The 16,364-nt window shown below is 46.0% G+C and overlaps 1 protein-coding gene across 1 annotated transcript in view; it reads right to left on the bottom strand.

The window, feature by feature from the left end:
- SLC35B4 (solute carrier family 35 member B4) overlaps positions 1-6,986 on the bottom strand; it is a 68,317-nt gene extending 61,331 nt beyond the window's left edge. Inside the window, exon 1 of the mRNA XM_081532930.1 lies at positions 6,821-6,986. The gene's annotated coding sequence lies outside the window, so the exon portion shown is untranslated. The remainder of the gene's footprint in view (positions 1-6,820) is intronic.
- Positions 6,987-16,364: the final 9,378 nt, after the last annotated feature.

Here is a 16,364-nt window from a genome sequence, read left to right on the forward strand (position 1 = left end):
TTCTTTTGAATGCAACCCTGCAGTGAGACATACCTGGACTAATTCAGGGGCCAGGAGTTGTCATGACATGTTTAATGCACACAGGATGCTGGTGACACCGGCTGAACACTTTACATTCATCGGCACACCTGACCTTTACAGCAATCTTTACATTTATCCCCATTTCACAGAGGGCAAAACCAAGGCTTAGCAGGTTTTAAGTTAAAAAAAAAAAATTCTACAACAAATATTTATTTCTCACCATCCTGGAGTCTGGGAAGTCCAAAAGTAAGGGGCCAGCAGATTCAGGAAAGACACTGTGAAGTTGTGAAGTGGCAAAGGCAGGGTTGGGTTAGAAGCCCAGGTGTGTCTGACTCCAGAGCCCACAAGCTCTCCCTGCCCCCTGCACTCTCTTCCTGTTACAGAAGATGCTATGTCTTGGGAAGGCATCTGTGCTCACCACTGAATCACCAACAGTGGACTATATTTCTGGACATCACACAAGCGAATTCTGGAGTAGCATGAACTCAGTTAATCCACACAACACACCTGTGCTGAGAAGGATAGCATGAGTCAGTCCTCTTTGGCTTTTAAACTCAGAAGGCTTCATAGGAATATGCTTCTGAGTTCACAGTTACCCTCTCAAGCAAAAAATTTCATGGCTTAATTATTTCTCAGGAGACTTTCGGTGCCTCAAAGAAATGCCCATTCACTCAAAATTTGGAATGATGAACAGGCAAAGAAAATCAGCAAAATTGGCAAATCCAAAACACAGTCAAGTATGTTCCCAGATGCTTAATTGTTATTCGGGGACAGAAATAAAAGGGTATAGCATTCCCAGATGTAATGTGGACCCCAGAGTATGCTCCAGATATGCTTTTGATGGGGTGTACACCTCATTCCATCAATAAAATTGGGGCAACAGATAACACCGATGGAGGGATAGGTCAGTTCATCAGGGCATAACTTCTGAAATCAGAGGGCAGAGTTGGGGAGAAATGAATAGTAGCAACTCAGAAGTGGGAGGCATTTTGAAAAGTTATCTAAGCTGTCCCCACTAAATCATCAGAGGTAATTTTATTTCGAAAGACCCCCACAAAACTTTTTTTTTGGTAGAGCCATCGCAGTGTTAACAACTCTCACTTGCTGGAAATTGATTCTCCCTAATTCATCACCTGTCGCAGCAAACACAAGCTTATGGAGTCTATCTATTTTTCTAAGGATTTACAATCCTACCACTTCCAAAAGGTATGTGAGGCTACCCGCTGATGGAGTTGGCTCAGAGCTTAGGGAAAAGAGAATGTAAAGAAGCTGAGGGCTATGTGATGTGTTGCCCTAAAGAAGGACAAAGGATGGCCTCAGTGTGTGAGCATCTGGGCTGGACATAGCATAACTGGAATGGACTGAGGGGCAGAGAGAGTTCCCAGGGCTACAACTGGTGCAGAGTGCAAGAACTGTGTGTGAGCTGCTTTGAAACTCTCTTGGGAAAGAAGACAACAGGTGGCAACCGGTAAATTTTGACACGTAGAAGATTCAAGGAAGTAATCCTCAAATCTTGTGTCTCAGTTTATACCCTGTGTCACAGAGGATCCTTAAGGAACATGTGCTGTTCTCTGTGTGTGCTTGGTCATGTCCGACTCTTTGTGGCCCCGTGGACTGTAGTCCACCAGGCTCCTCTGTCCATGGGATTCTCCAGGCAGAAATACTGGAGTGGGTTGCCATTTCCTCCTTCAGAGGATCTTCCCGACCCAGGGATCGAACCTGAATTTCTTGAGTCTCCTGCGTTGGAGAGACATTTTTTACCAAGGAACACGTGGGGGAGTTCAAATGAATCCTGCCATCGTTCCAAAGCTGGATAGTAAGTGACCTATACAAAGGGAAGTCCAGGTGGTAGCAGGAGGAAAGAGAACTTGTGGTTCTGGAGGTAGCAGTTGGGGGGGATGTTGGCTGTGGGCAAGGATGCTGGCTAAGCCAGGACCGTGCAAGGGGAGAATGAGGCTCGCTATCAAGTGAAGCACAACAGGAAGGAGTCTCATCAGCCTCTGTGAAGGTACTGTGCTGACCTTTAAGGCATCGCTACAGAAGAGCTTTTCATGCTGACAGGCTGAAAGAAAATGCAAATGTTGAGAGAAATTGAGTGAACTGAGGGCGAGGAGACTTACATGGGCTAGAAGCAATCTCGGCTGTGTGAAAAGACAGTGTGCGTAATGCGGAAGCTAGAAACACTCCTTCTCTTCATTAAGAGGAAGACTGTTCAATCATGGTGTTCCTCTTATTGCTATGGTTACTACTGTGGACTCAACGCAGTAATTAAACTGGGATCCGAGGTGCTTTACTAAGACCAAACATCAGAATGGGTATCATGGTGTGTATGTGAGGCAAATCTTGCACAATGCCTTCAGAGGTAGAAAACAAAAACTAGTAAAAATATACAAACAAACAAATAAATAAATAAATAAAAGGAAGAGGACCGAGGGACCCTTGTGTGCCCTGCACCTTAGTGGGAAAGTCTAGGACTTGGATGGAAGGAGGGGCTGAGGGATAGATGGGTGGATAGGTGGATGAATGGATGGATGGAGGGATAGGTGGATAAATAAATGGATGAATAGGAGGATGGAGGGATAAGTGGATGGATGGGTGGGTGGATGCACAGACAGGTGGGTGGGTGGATGGATGGATAGTTGGCTGGGTGGGTAGATGGATGGATGGATGGATGGATGGATGGATGGATGGATGGATGGATGGATGGATAGGTGGATGGATGGATAGATGGATGAATGAATAGATGAATAGGTGGATAGATGGGTACGAAGGCACATAAATGACTGGATGTTTACAGTTGAAAGTTTACTCAGAATAGCTGTAAAACAGGAAGGGGCTGGGAGGAAAATAGGGATTAGCATCACTGGCTGTGGGGCTTCCCAGGTGGCACTAGTGGTAAAGACCCCGCCTGCCAATGCAGGAGATGTAAGAGATTCGGGTTTGATTCCTGGATTGGGAAGATCCTCTGGAGGAGAAAATGGCAACCCAGTCCAGTAATTTTGTCTGGAGAATCCCATGGACAAGGAGCCTGGCAGGCTACAGTCTATAGGGTCACACAGAATTGGACCCGACTGAAGCGACTTAGCACACGCACGCATCACTAGTTATGGATGACAGACACCGTCAGGCGCACTGGCTGCCCCATCCCCATGCACAGTCCTTGGACTGCTGTTGATCTAGGTGACTACCTCAGCAGCCGCTGTTCCGGATTTCAACTCCCGCCCTTTCCTTGCTCTGTGACAGCCGGTTTGCCTCGTTTTTCCTCATTCCTCTTTGGCCATTGCCCCTCAGACCTCCTAGCTGATTTTCCTCTACCTAAGCTCTAGATGTTACAGTTGTTCTCTCTCAGCCCTGGGCACTGTTCTCACTCTTACTCCTTGAGTGAACTCAATCACTGCCATGACTTTAAAACCCTCTTTATCCTGATGGATCTAAAATTTTATCCTTGGCGAGAGCTCTCTCTACTCACTACATTCACAAGTACAATGCCTTACTCTTCAACTCTGATGCTTCAGAGGCACCTGATGTTTCATGTGTGCGATGCAGAGCAGTTTCCCCCCCTACTTGTCTGCTGTTCCAGGGCTCTGGTCTCGGTACTGCTACCTGCACCCACCGAGCTGCTCAGACCCAGAAATCTGGGGAGCACTCTTGGTTTTACCTTTTATCTCACTCCCTGCTCTTCCCAATAGAATACATCCACACACCTGTCATATCTGTCTCCCAAGTTGATCTCAAGTCCTTCTCTATCTCTGTTGCCATAATCTTGGACAAAGAAGTCAGCATAGTTTCTCCTCCAAACCCTCAGTTGCTCCTCAATGACCTTCTGCTTCCACTTTTCCTTTCCAGTTACTCATTTATGCTGTCACTAGAATGATCTTCCAAAATAAACAAAAAATAAAGTATCTGATTAAAACTCTGTTATTGCTCCCTATCGCACTGCCAATAACATTCACGACCTGCCTGTGAGACCTAGCAAGGCATGACTCCTGAGATCCAGCCCAATTCAGCCTTGGGCCACACAGGCTTTTAAGGTTCTCAAGTATACCCAACTGAATGCAGAGTTCCAGAGAATAGCAAGGAGAGAGAAGAAAGCCTTTGTACATGAACAATGCAAAGAAATAGAGGAAAACAATAGAATGGGAAAGACCAGCAATCTCTTCAAGAAAATCAGAGATACCATGGGAACACTTCATGCAAAGATGGGCACGATAAAGGAGAGAAATAGTAGGACCTAACAGAAGCAGAAGACATTAAGAAGAGGTGGCAAGAATACACAGAAGAACTGTACAAAAAAGATCTTAATGACTCAGATAATCACAACATTGTGGTCACTCACCTATAGCAAGACATCCTACAGCGTGAAGTCATGTGGGCCTTAGGAAGCATTATGAAGAAAGCTAGTGGAGGTGATGGAATTCCAGCTGAGCTATTTTAAATCCTAAAGATGATGCTATTAAAGTGCTGCACTCAGTATGACAGCAAATTTGGAAAACTCAGCAGTAGCCACAGGACTTCAGTTCAGTTCAGTCGCTCAGTCATGTCCGACTCTTTGCGACCCCATGAACCGCAGCATGCCAGGCCTCCCTGTCCATCACCAACTCCCGGAGTCCACCCAGACTCATGTCTATTGACTCAGTGATGCCATCCAACTATCTAATCCTCTGTCATTACCTTCTCCTCCTGCCTTCAATGTTTTCCAACATCAGGGTCCTTTCTTTTTTTTTTTTTAGGGTCCTTTCAAATGAGTCAGCTCTTTGCATCAGATGGCCAAAATATTGGAGTCTCAGCTTCAACATCTGTCCTACCAATGAACACCCAGGACTGATTTCCTTTAGGATGGACTGGTTGGATCTCCTTGCAGTCCAAGGGACTCTCAAGAGTCTTCTCCAACACCACAGTTCAAAAGCATCAATTCTTCGGCCCTTAGCTTTCCTTATAGTACAACTCTCACATCCATACACGAATATTGGAAAAACCATAGCCTTGACTAGATGGACCCTTGTTGACAAAGTGGAAAAGGTCTGTTTTCAATCCAATCGCAAAGAAGGGCAATGCCAAAGAATGTTCAAATTACTGCACAATTGTGCTCATTTCACATGCTAGCAAGGTAATTCTCAAAATCCTTTGAGCTAGGCTTCAACAGTATGTGAACCAAGAACTTTCAGATGTTCAAACTGGATTTAGAAAAGGCAGAGGAACCAGAGATCAACTTGCCAGCATCCATTGGATCACTGAAAAAGTGAGAGAATTCCAGAAAAACATCTACTTCTGCTTCAATGACTGCACTAAAGCCTTTGACTGTGTGGATCACAACAAACTGTGGAAAGTTCTTTAAGAGATGAGAATACCAGACCACCTTACCTGCCTCCTGAGAAGCCCGTATGCAGGTCAAGAAGCAACAGTTAGAACTGAACATGAAACAATGGACTGATTCCAAACTGGGAAAGGAGTACGTCAAGGCTGTATATTGTCACCTGCTTATTTAATTTATATGCAGAGTACATCATGCGAAATGCCAGGCTGAATGAAGCACAAGCTGGAATCCAGATTGCCGGGAGAAATATCAATAACCTCAGATATGCAGATGACATCAACCTAATGGTAGAAAGTAAAGAGGAACTAAACAATCTCTTGAAGAAGGAAGGTGAAAGAGGAGAGTGAAAAAGCTGGCTTAAAACTAACATTCAAAAAATCAAGATCATGGCATCTGGTCCCATCATTTCATGGCAAACAGATGGGGAAACAATGACAGACTTTATTTCCTTGGGCTCCAAAATCACTGCTGATGGTGAGTGCAGCCGTGAAATTAAAAGACGCTTGCCCCTTGGAAGAAAAGCTATGACTAACCCAGGCAGTGTATTAAAAAGCAGAGACATCACTTTCCTGACAAAAATCAGTTTAGTCAAAGCTATGGTTTTTCCAGTAGTAATGTACAGATGTGAGAGTTGGACCACAAAGAAGATTGAATGACTAAGAATTGATGCTTTTGAACTCTGGAGCTGGAGAAGATTCTTGAGAGTCTCTTAGACAGCAGGAGGTCAAACCAGTCAATCATAAAGGAAATCAATCCTGAATATTCTTTGGAAGGACTGATGCTGAAGCTGACGCTCCAATACTTTGGCCGCCTAATGAAAGAGCCGACTCATTGGAAAAGACCCTGATGCTGGGAAAGATTGAGGGCAGGAGGAGAAGGGGATAACAGAGGATGAGATGGTTGGATGGCATCACTGACTCAATGGACATGAGTTTGAGCAAACTCCAGGAGACGGTGAAGGACAGGGAAGCCTATTATGCTGCAGTCCATGGGGTCATAAAGAATCAGACATGACTGAGTCACTGAACAACAATGGCAACAACAAAATAACCTCAGCTCTTTCCTGCCCTGTGGCTTCGTTTGTGTGGTTCCTTTGCCTGGAATATTCTTCCCCTTCCCTTTTTTTTCTTTTATTTTTTTTTAACTTTTAACTTTATATTGGAGTACAGTTGATTTCCAATGTTATGATAGTTTCAGGTGTACAACAAAGTGATTCAGTTATACATATACATGTATCTATTCTTTTTCAGATTCTTCCTCCTTTAGGTTGTTACATAATATTGAACAGAGTTCCCTGTGCTGTACAGTAGGTTCTTATTGCCCATCCATATTCTCCCCCTTCCCCTTGAATGACTATTTCCTACTTCTTCAGGGTTCAGCTTAAACCCTCAAGTTATATATCCCTCCAGTATTTGTCTGTTCAGGCTGCTATAACAGAATACCACAGACTGAGTGGCCTATTAACATCAGAAGGGTATTTCTTACAGCTCTGGAGACCAGGAAGTCCAAGATTAAGCTTGCAGATTCTGCATCTGGTGAAGACCCTCCTCCTGGTGCATAGAGGGCCATTTCCTCACCATGTCCTTACATGGCAGAAGGGGTGAGGGAGCTCTCTGGGGTCTCTTTCAAAAGGGCACTAATTCCATTCATGAGGGACGCACCTGCATGATGGAAGTTCCTCCCAAAGGCCCCACCTCCCAATACATCACATTGGGGCTTAGGTTTCAACATATGAATTTGGGGGTAGACCCAAACATTCAGTCTATATCATTCCCCCAGCCATTCTTCTCTACCATAACAGTCTGTACTTCTGCATACTACTTCCTCTCGCCTTATAATTCATAAATTTATGTGCCTATTTTGGTTGTGTCTTTTTCTCTCTACTAAATAACAGTTCCATAAAGACGGGGGGCACTTTTTGTGTTTGTTGTTCACAAATTTCTATTGGGTTGGCCAAAGAGTTCACTTGGGTTTTTCTTACCATCTTACAGAAAAGCCCAAACTTTTGGCCAACCCAATATTTTCTAGGAATCTGGAACTGAGAATCAGAGATGGTGTCAGTCTCTATTAGTTGCTCGCATTGAAGACAAACCCTCCAGAAGCTGTGGGAATGAATCTCTTACCAGAGAACAGAAAGCAAGAGAAGAAACTCCTGCCAGAAAAGTGATATAGACCCAGCGGTGGAGAGACAAGGAGAGACACAGACTCAGAGAGAGGCGGATACACCCCTGCCCACTCTGGTTTTGGTTTTGTTAGTTTTTTTCTTTCCCTATGAGATCTCAAAATCCTCATACCAGTCCTGTTTTAGCTTGGGCTAAGCTGAGTGCATTTCTATGACCTGAAACCAAGAGGGGCTGTTTGGAGATGGAGACAGACCAACCAGAAGAAAGTTTCCTTAGCAGTTTAAGCAAAAAAACAAACATCTTGAATCACTCGTTGCAGTGGACCCAGTGATAAATTTCAGGAACTGGGGCATAAGCGCGCCACACCCCACGGAGTGCCTGTTACCTGTTCCCAGTTTGGGATGGCACTTCTCTGGTCTACAGTCTCTCCAAGGGTCTTTGTGCTGGAGTGTAGCCATGGGCTCAGGAAGGCCAAGCCTCTGACCACCAGGACACTGGCCGCCTGGAAGTGGAGTCAGATGTGAGCCCCGGGGTTCTCTCTCTTGGCAGCTGCAGCAGCCCTTCAGGCCAATGATAGATTTGTGTTTCTTCCTTCAAAGGATGGGGCTGGGCTAATGCAACACATCCTTCCTGGAAATGATGCATGTCTAGGTTTCTGTGCTTTCGGGTGTGTGATTTCTGAAGGGTAAATATGGCCTTAAAGGGGGGAAATTGTTCTGCTTAACTATGCAGAGAATTCCCAGCGGTTCCTTTAATTTGGTTTTCTCCAATAGGGCACATTTGCATTTACTGACTTGTGGCTTTTTAGAATAGCAAATGCATCTCTCTCTTCTCTATGTTTCATTAAATGACTAGGCAGTCTCTAAGCTACACTAACATTAGCCAGTACCCCTGAGATTCAGAGGCCTGCCCATTTAGCTGGCTGGTTTCTTTTCCTCCACCCTTTCTCCCCCATCATTTTTCATTTTATATCCTTCTGGTCATTGGGCCTCAGAAATGAGGGCATGTGTGTGTATGTGTGTGTATGTGTGGCGCTCGTGGTAAAGAACCTGCCTGCCAATGCAGCAGACATAAGAGACACGGGCTTAATCCCTGGATCGGGAAGATCCCCTGGAGGAGGGCATGGCAACCTACTTCAGTATTCTTGCCTGGAGAATCCCCATGGGCAGAGGAGCCTGGCAGGCTACAAGTCTATAGGGCTGCACAGAGTTGGACATGACTGAAGTGACTTAGCACACACGCACACACGTGTGTATGTGTGTATAACATACAGATGCGGTGTGATGGGATAGGGAGGTAAGAGGACAAAGAGTGTATGAAATCTTGCTTAGGATAAAAAAGACTGCTTTGGTCCACAGCTGAAGTTAGTAAAGGGCATGGATTTTTTTTATTGTTTTACAATTTAGTGTTTTATTAGCCTGTCACTGCATGGCACTTAATATTTGGTGTTGGTGATATGTGTTACCAAGTGGCTCCCCCTCTTATCCAACAGTGGGGAGGGGCAATTCTGAGCAGAAGGTTTGTCACTCCTGTGGTCACATGGCCCCCGGACTCCAGCCTGAGCCTGGGGGAGCAGCAGGGACAGAGACCAGCCCAGCTGGGAACTCACATTCCAGAGTGACACAGATGAGTGATCAAAGGGAGAATTGTCTATACTCTAGCAGAGAGGCCAAGACATTGGGGTTGATCTAACACACCCTCTGTGGATGGATGTTTTCTTTGCTCCAGTGTTTTGCAACTATGATTAAGGCAGATCAGGAATCACTCGCTGGAATGAATTACAAGCAGAGAGCAAAAGGTTTCCCACAAGAAATGCTGAAAATTTGACAGGATTCCCTACAAAGACAAGAAAGGCTAAAGGCTACAAAACAAGCCCATGATGCACCGGAATTACCAACATGCAAGATAATAACTTTCAACCAAATCAGGTTTGCGTCCACGTTGTCCTTTGAATTCATTTAAGTAAGTTTCTTAAGGTTGGTTGATCTAAATCCATGTCTGTGGAGAGCATCTTTTGCCTTTTTAATAATAGTCTTTTAAAAATGAATTTGTTCTCCTTTGCATGTTTATGAACTCTTTGGGTAGGGGAAAAGGCACTTCCCAGACTTTAAGCTTTGTAATGGAAGCAGTTTTTAAAAATATAGCTTTATGTATCTGAAAAGAAAAAGAGCCTAGCTTGGGAGTCAAATATTCTGGTTTTGAGACATTGTTTTCCCACTGCACTTGGGCAAATTGTAACATTTCCAAGCCTTCCTCCGCTGAAAATAACACCTCCTTCACCTGGATATTAGAAGGATTTGATGAGATATGGTATGTGAAAGTATTTTGTAAACTGTGAACCATGAAGAAATTTATTATTTCTCCTCTAGACTACTAGCCACAGTTTTCAGCAGTGGTTGGTCATAACAGTGAAAATTCTTTTTCCACTTACACAGTATTTTATAGGCACATGATATTCAATATTTATGTGCTCAGAGCTGTAGCTGCTCTGCTGACTTCTCTGGATTCATCGTGAAGCCAGGACCCATCAACTTGTTCAGGATGTGTTAGGAGCATGTGTTAGGATTAGAACCTTTCAGGCTATATATGCTCTGGGAGTAACTTCTGTTTCTGTAATTACCAAGTGGCATTCAAATGATTTCATTTCGTTCACCTATATGAATCTCCTCTGATCACCTTCAAATTTCCTCTGGTGTGCTCAGGTGGAAGGTGTAGTTCAGGAGCATAGCACCTGTGATATTTCCTATAGATCAAACTCTAACACGACAGGAAATTGTCTCAGGGAGTCTAACCCATGGGGGCTTCTATAATGTGCTGACTTAAAACTCATCCAGCATTTAGTGCAACATTTATGGCGTAAATGTTTGGCACAGGGTTAGGTCCTGTGGAACGTAGAACGTGTGCAACTCCACTCTTCCAAGGTAAGAAGCAACCCCAAATATATGTAAATATTCATATGACACGAACTGAAGATTATTTATAAAAAGAACCTTGTGGGGCTTTCCTGATGGTCTAGTGGTTAAGTACTCTGTGCTCCCAATGCAGGGGGCATGGGTTTGATCCCTGGTCAGGAAACAGACCCCGCATGCCACACAGCATGGCATTAAAAAAAAAAAAGAATCTTGCATTTTTGCTGGCAATGTGCCCTGTGTGGTTTGGAAGGTGGCACAATGGTGATGCTAGAACTTCCCAGGTGGTGCTAGTGGTAAGGAATCCGCCTGCCAATGCAGGAGACATATGAGATGTGGGTTTGATCCCTGGGTCAGGACGATCCCCTGGAGGAGGGCATGGCAACCCACTCCAGTATTCTTGCCTGGAGAATCCCATGGAGCCTGGCAGGCTACCGTCCATAGAGTCGCAAAGAGTTGGACACGACTGAAGGGACTTAGCACACACAGCACACAGACATTCCAGGGACACATGATCACAAAAACACAAAAGCAGCCCAGGGTCCAGAAGGGCTGCTCTGGTGGGCTGCTGCTGCTGCTAAGTCGCTTCAGTCATGTCCGACTCTGTGTGACCCCATAGATGGCAGCCCATTGGGCTCCCCTGTCCCTGGGACTCTCCAGGCAAGAATGCTGGAGTGGGCTGCCATTTCCTTCTCCAGTGCATGAAAGGGAAAAGTGAAAGTGAAGTCGCTCAGTCGTGTCCAGCTCTTAGCAACCCCATGGACTGAAGCCTACCAGGCTCCTCCGTCCATGGGATTTTCCAGGCAAGAGTACTGGAGTTGGGGGCCATTGCCTCCTCCGGCTCTGGTGGGCATTGCTCCGTTATTTGCCAGAAAGCAGTTTGGTCCAAACATTTGTTTTCCTTGACTGCGAGAAGCTTAAGGCAGAGTAAATTTGGCTGAGGATAAACCCTTATATTCAGCCCTCTCTTAGGACCAGGCCTGTTGTCAGGAGGGCACTGTGGCCAACTTGTTGATGAAGTTACTTGCTGGCACGTGAAACAAGAAGGGGAGAGTGATGATCTTGGCTGGTGGCTTTGAGGAGGTACCTGAGCTGTTGTTATCTTGATAACTTTTGCTTCATAAAAGGATGTTAATTTTGTCAGTTTTTCTTGTCATTGACTGCATAATATTTATCCTTGGAAGTGACATTACCACATGGATCAGCTCTTTTCCAACTTAAAATGGGAGGAAGTTGATGTCATCAGTGAGGTTGATATAAGCTTCTCTGAACAACAGTGGATACGGGTTGGTGGACAGACTAATGTCTTCTAAACCAGGCTTGACCAAGCCTGTCCCACTACCACCTGCTAATGGACATATCTTCCCCGAGCTGTTTATGTACACAATCAATAGGAGCCAATCAAGTAAGCATCACACAGCCAGGAACAGACATGACTGTTCAAACACGGATCCAATGGTAACTGTCCTCCTATTTTCACCTTCATAGTGATGCTTTCAGAGATTCATTAAAATATATTGTTTTGATTGTTAAAATTTAAGAAGCATCACTTCTTTCACCGTTTAAAGGTTTCCCAGAGCTTAAAGTATTTTGAATAACTAATTGCTAAAGTGTCACAATGTAAAATCAGACCTGGAAGATTTTCTTGGCAGTAAGACCTGTCTGCAGCATTTGAGTCCCTGTGGAGGTGTGGGTCGGCAGTGGCCTGACACGGGGACACTGGCATAGCAGTCCTGGGAGGCACATGGTCATTTTGGAGGTCACCTTTAGTCCTACCAGAGAGCCTGCAGGCTTCAGGACTCGGCCACCTCAGGCCAAACAACCAGCAGGGAGGGGGCAGAGCCTTACCCATCAGCAGACAATTGGATTAAAGATTTACTGAGCATGGCCCTGCCCACCAGAGCAAGACACAGCTTTCCCCACAGCTGGTCCCTCCCATCAGGAAGCTTGCACAAGCCTCTTACCAGAGGGCAGACAGAAGAAGCAAGAATTACAATCCCGCAGCCTCCAGAACGAAAACCACAATCACAGAAGCTAACCAAAATGATCACATGAATCATAGCCTTGCATAATTCAATGAAGCTATGAGCCAGGCCATGCAGGGCCACCCAAGATGGATGGGTCATGGTGGAGAGTTCTGACAAAACTCAGTCCACTGGAGAAGGAATGGCAATCCACTTCAGTATTCTGGCCTTGTGAATCCCATGAATGGTATTAAAAGGCAAAAATATATGATACTGGAAGATGAGCCCCCCAGGAAAGTAGGTTTCCAATATGCTACTGGGCAAGAGCTGAGAAATAGCTCCAGAAAGAATGAAGCAGATGGGCCAAAGCGGAAACAATACTCAGTTGTGGATGTGTCTGGTGGTGAAAATAAAGTCCAATGCCATAAAGAACAATATTGCATGGGAATCTGGAATGTTAGTTCCATGAATCAAGGTAAACTGGAAGTGGTCAAGGAAGAGTTGGCAAGAGGGAACATCAATATCTTAGGAATCACTGAACTAAAATGGATGGGAATGGGTGAATTTAATTTAGATGACCATTATATCTACTACTGTGGGCAAGAATCCCTTAGAAGAAATGGAGTAGCCCTCATAGTCAACAAAAAAGTCCAAAATGCAATACTTGGGTACAGTCTCAAAAATGACAGAATGATTTCGGTTCATTTCCAAGGCAAACCATTCAACATCACAGTAATCTAAGTCTATGCCCCAACCACTAATGCCAAAGAAGCTGAAGTCAAATGGTTCTGTGAAAGCCTGCAAGACCTTCTAGAACCAACACCAACAAAAGATGTCCTTTTCTTCAAAGTGGATTGGAATGCAAAACTGGAAAGTCAAGAGATACCTAGAGTAACAAGCAAGTCTGGTCTTGGAGTACAAACGAAGTGGGGCAAAGGCTAACAGCTTTGCCAAGAGAACGTCCTAGTCATAGAAAACACGCTCTTCCAACAACAGAAGAGATGATTCTACATATGGCCATCACCATATGGTTCTTTGCAGCCGTGGATGGAGAAGCTCTATCTTGTTTTGTCAGCAAAAACAAGACTGGGAGCTGCCTATGGCTCAGATCATGAGCTCCTAATTGCCAAATTCAGTCGTAAATTGAAGAAAGTATGGAAAACCACTAGACTAGTCAAGCAAAAGAAATGCAAAAAGGCAAAGTGGTTGTCTGAGGAGGCCTTACAAATAGCTGAGAAAAGAAGTGAAAGGCAAAGCAGAAAGGGAAAGATATACCCAACTGAATGCAGAGGTTCAGAGAATAGCAAGGAGAGATTAAGAAAGCCTTCATAAGTGAACCAAAGATGAAATTGCCAACATCCATTGGATCATAGAAAAAGCAAGGAAATTTCAGAAAAACGTGGCTTCCACTCTCAGCCAGGCAGATGCCTCAGGCTTGTGGCTGTAACATAAATAACACGCCTGCCCTCATGTGCTTCCCAGAGAGTGTAAGCGACCCAGCAGCCCACTGTGAACTGCAGGCTGCTGCTTCTGGGCTTTCCCGGATCAAACACCAGTGAAGGTTCCAATATATTAATACATCTTGGGGCCTAACATAGGGTTGTCATTTTTTCAATCTGGCCAAGTAAACCTTACATAAAAATGTTAATCTACCATCCACAATTAGCATCATTTCATGAAGAAAAAGCATTTTAAGGGGAAGAAAAAAACAGGAAGGAAATAATCACAGAGTATAGGACAATCTTATAAAATGAAAAACTTAAATTTTAGGAACTCACCAGATTGAGATTTTTTTAATCATTTGACTCCGATTATAAAAGGGGGTGGTGGTGGTGGGTGTTGGGATTAAAGATCTGGCTCAAGTCCTGATCCACTCACCCCCACTCAACCATGGCTCGAGGCAAGCTACTTCTTGTCTTTTAGCCTTGGCTTTCTCAGTCATAGAATGGGGATGGTAAAGCTCCCTTTTCAGGACCATCAATCGTGAGGTTTGAGTGCGATTCATAAGCGAGAGGGCTAAACGGCTTTGTGAATTGTCAGGAGGCGGGCAGAAATCAACCACACACAGACTCTGGAGCCTGCAGGTGATTTGATCAAAGAGGCAACCCAGGGCAGCAAAGGTATCTTCCCCTTCATATAGGACTGAGATGATGTAAGAGATGCTTTAACTCTGGCCACGCAGACAGTATGGTTGCTCATCAGAGATTCTACTCCGAGCGGCTAAGTATTCTTTCTTTGTCAACAGGGCTGTGGCTGAAAAGGGGCTGAAGTGTTGGGGGATTTGGGGTCTCCTCTGGTGACAGTATTGAAGGTACGAGGTGGGAATGGGTCAGCCTCTGTCTGTCCTGTTTCCTGTCCTCTCTAGTGCTCTGCCCTCAGCCTTCTGACCAGTGAGGACTCTAAATGCCGCGCACGGCAACCTTCCTCCTGCTCGTTAGCACCACTATTCCAGAGAATTCCTGCAAAAGCATCCTACAGACTGAAGTCCCAGTTATTTCAGAGGGTTCATAAGCAGTCACTCCTCACACGGTCATGCAGCTCAAGCTAAGTCCCAGCACAGCCACTTCAGAAGTGGCTTCTGGAGATTCCCAGCATAGCTGCATGTGCTGGTATTGCTGTCGTGTCTCAAGGGCCACTTAAAAAAAAAAATGTTTTTTTACTTATTTATTTGGCTGTGCTGGGTCTTCTTTGCAACATGCAGAATCTTTTTTTTTTTTTTTTTTTAGTTGTCTCATGTGGGATCTAGTTCCCTGACCAGGGATTGAACCCAGGCCCCTTGCTTTGGGAGTGCAGAGTCTCAGCCAAAGGACCACCAGGGAAGTCCTTGGAGGACTCTTGTTAGAAATCAGAGGCCACTTTCAGAGGCTGACCTCATTTTCCGTTCGCAGGGCCCAACCAAGTGCCCCTGGGGCGAGGTCCAAGGTCCAGTTGGCTGAGCCTCCGGAGTAATAGGCCGGGATGGGAGGCCAACAGCACCCCCCGCAGGCAGGGCTGGACCCTTCCTGTTTCCTGTCACAGACATGGTCCAGCCCTCTGACCTCTCTTTTCACTTCCTGTGCTTCTAGTCTGCCTTTCCTGCCTGTGAGCTCCCCCTTCCACCTCCTGGATTTCCACATCCTGCACAGAACTGGACTCTGGCCTCTATCTGCTCCTCGGCTTCAGCCAGACACCCCGCACCAGCCTCGCAGGAGCCCCCCACCACGCTGGCTGCGTCTCTGCCCCTCCTCCGGGGGAGCACTGGTATTTGATCAAGTGATGCTCTTTAGGATCATCTGGACAGGAAGGGGACCCGGAACCCAGAGGGGAGCCTCGGAGCCCGAGAGGATGGTAGGAACGGGTTCTTCAAGCCCAGGATGCCAACTGGAAACTCCGCCCCTCCCCCCCACACCCCCGGCTCTTCTTTCCCATCCCCCCCTCTCCTCACAGGAGCTCCCACCTCCCTTCCCTCAGCTGATGCAATCACCTCCCCGTGGTGGTGCCCCAGGAACACTGAGAGCCTTGGCAAGCCCTGGCTCCATCCCTCCTCCTGCTCACTCACCTGCCCTTCTCTCAACACCTCTTTGACCCCAGTCTTTCTCTCCCCCTCCATCACCCCAGTCTCAGACACTTTCTCAAGCAAGGCTGATCACACAGCTCGTAAGAGCTGTGGGCACCCCAGGGAAGTTGGGGGGCCTTGAGGGGTCTTCACATCACCCCTCCAGCCTGGACCGCGACAGTTTTTAGGCCGCCTGGAAGACTATCCCCCACGCGCAGCCCTGCTCATCTCCTCATTAAGGAGATGTCTGGCAGTCCCCCCACCCCCAATAATTAAAGTTCAGTAAGCACCCCACCCCACCCCCCACGCCGCGAGCTCATGCCAGGGGAGCCCTCCAAGTGCACGGAGCCCTCTCTCAGTTCATGTAGCTCAGGACGTGGAACCTGGTCATCTAGTCTCCGGGTGAGAGCCAAACAAGATGGGGCCTGGACTGGAGGGCAAACCGAACAGCTTGAACAATTAGAAGAAAAGGCGGCCGGCAGAGTTTTCTCTGCGCCC

The sequence above is a fragment of the Giraffa tippelskirchi genome, chromosome 10 (assembly GCF_054371585.1).
Source record: "Giraffa tippelskirchi isolate mGirTip1 chromosome 10, T2T-mGirTip1v1.2.pri, whole genome shotgun sequence".
Classification (NCBI taxonomy): Eukaryota; Metazoa; Chordata; class Mammalia; order Artiodactyla; family Giraffidae; genus Giraffa; species Giraffa tippelskirchi.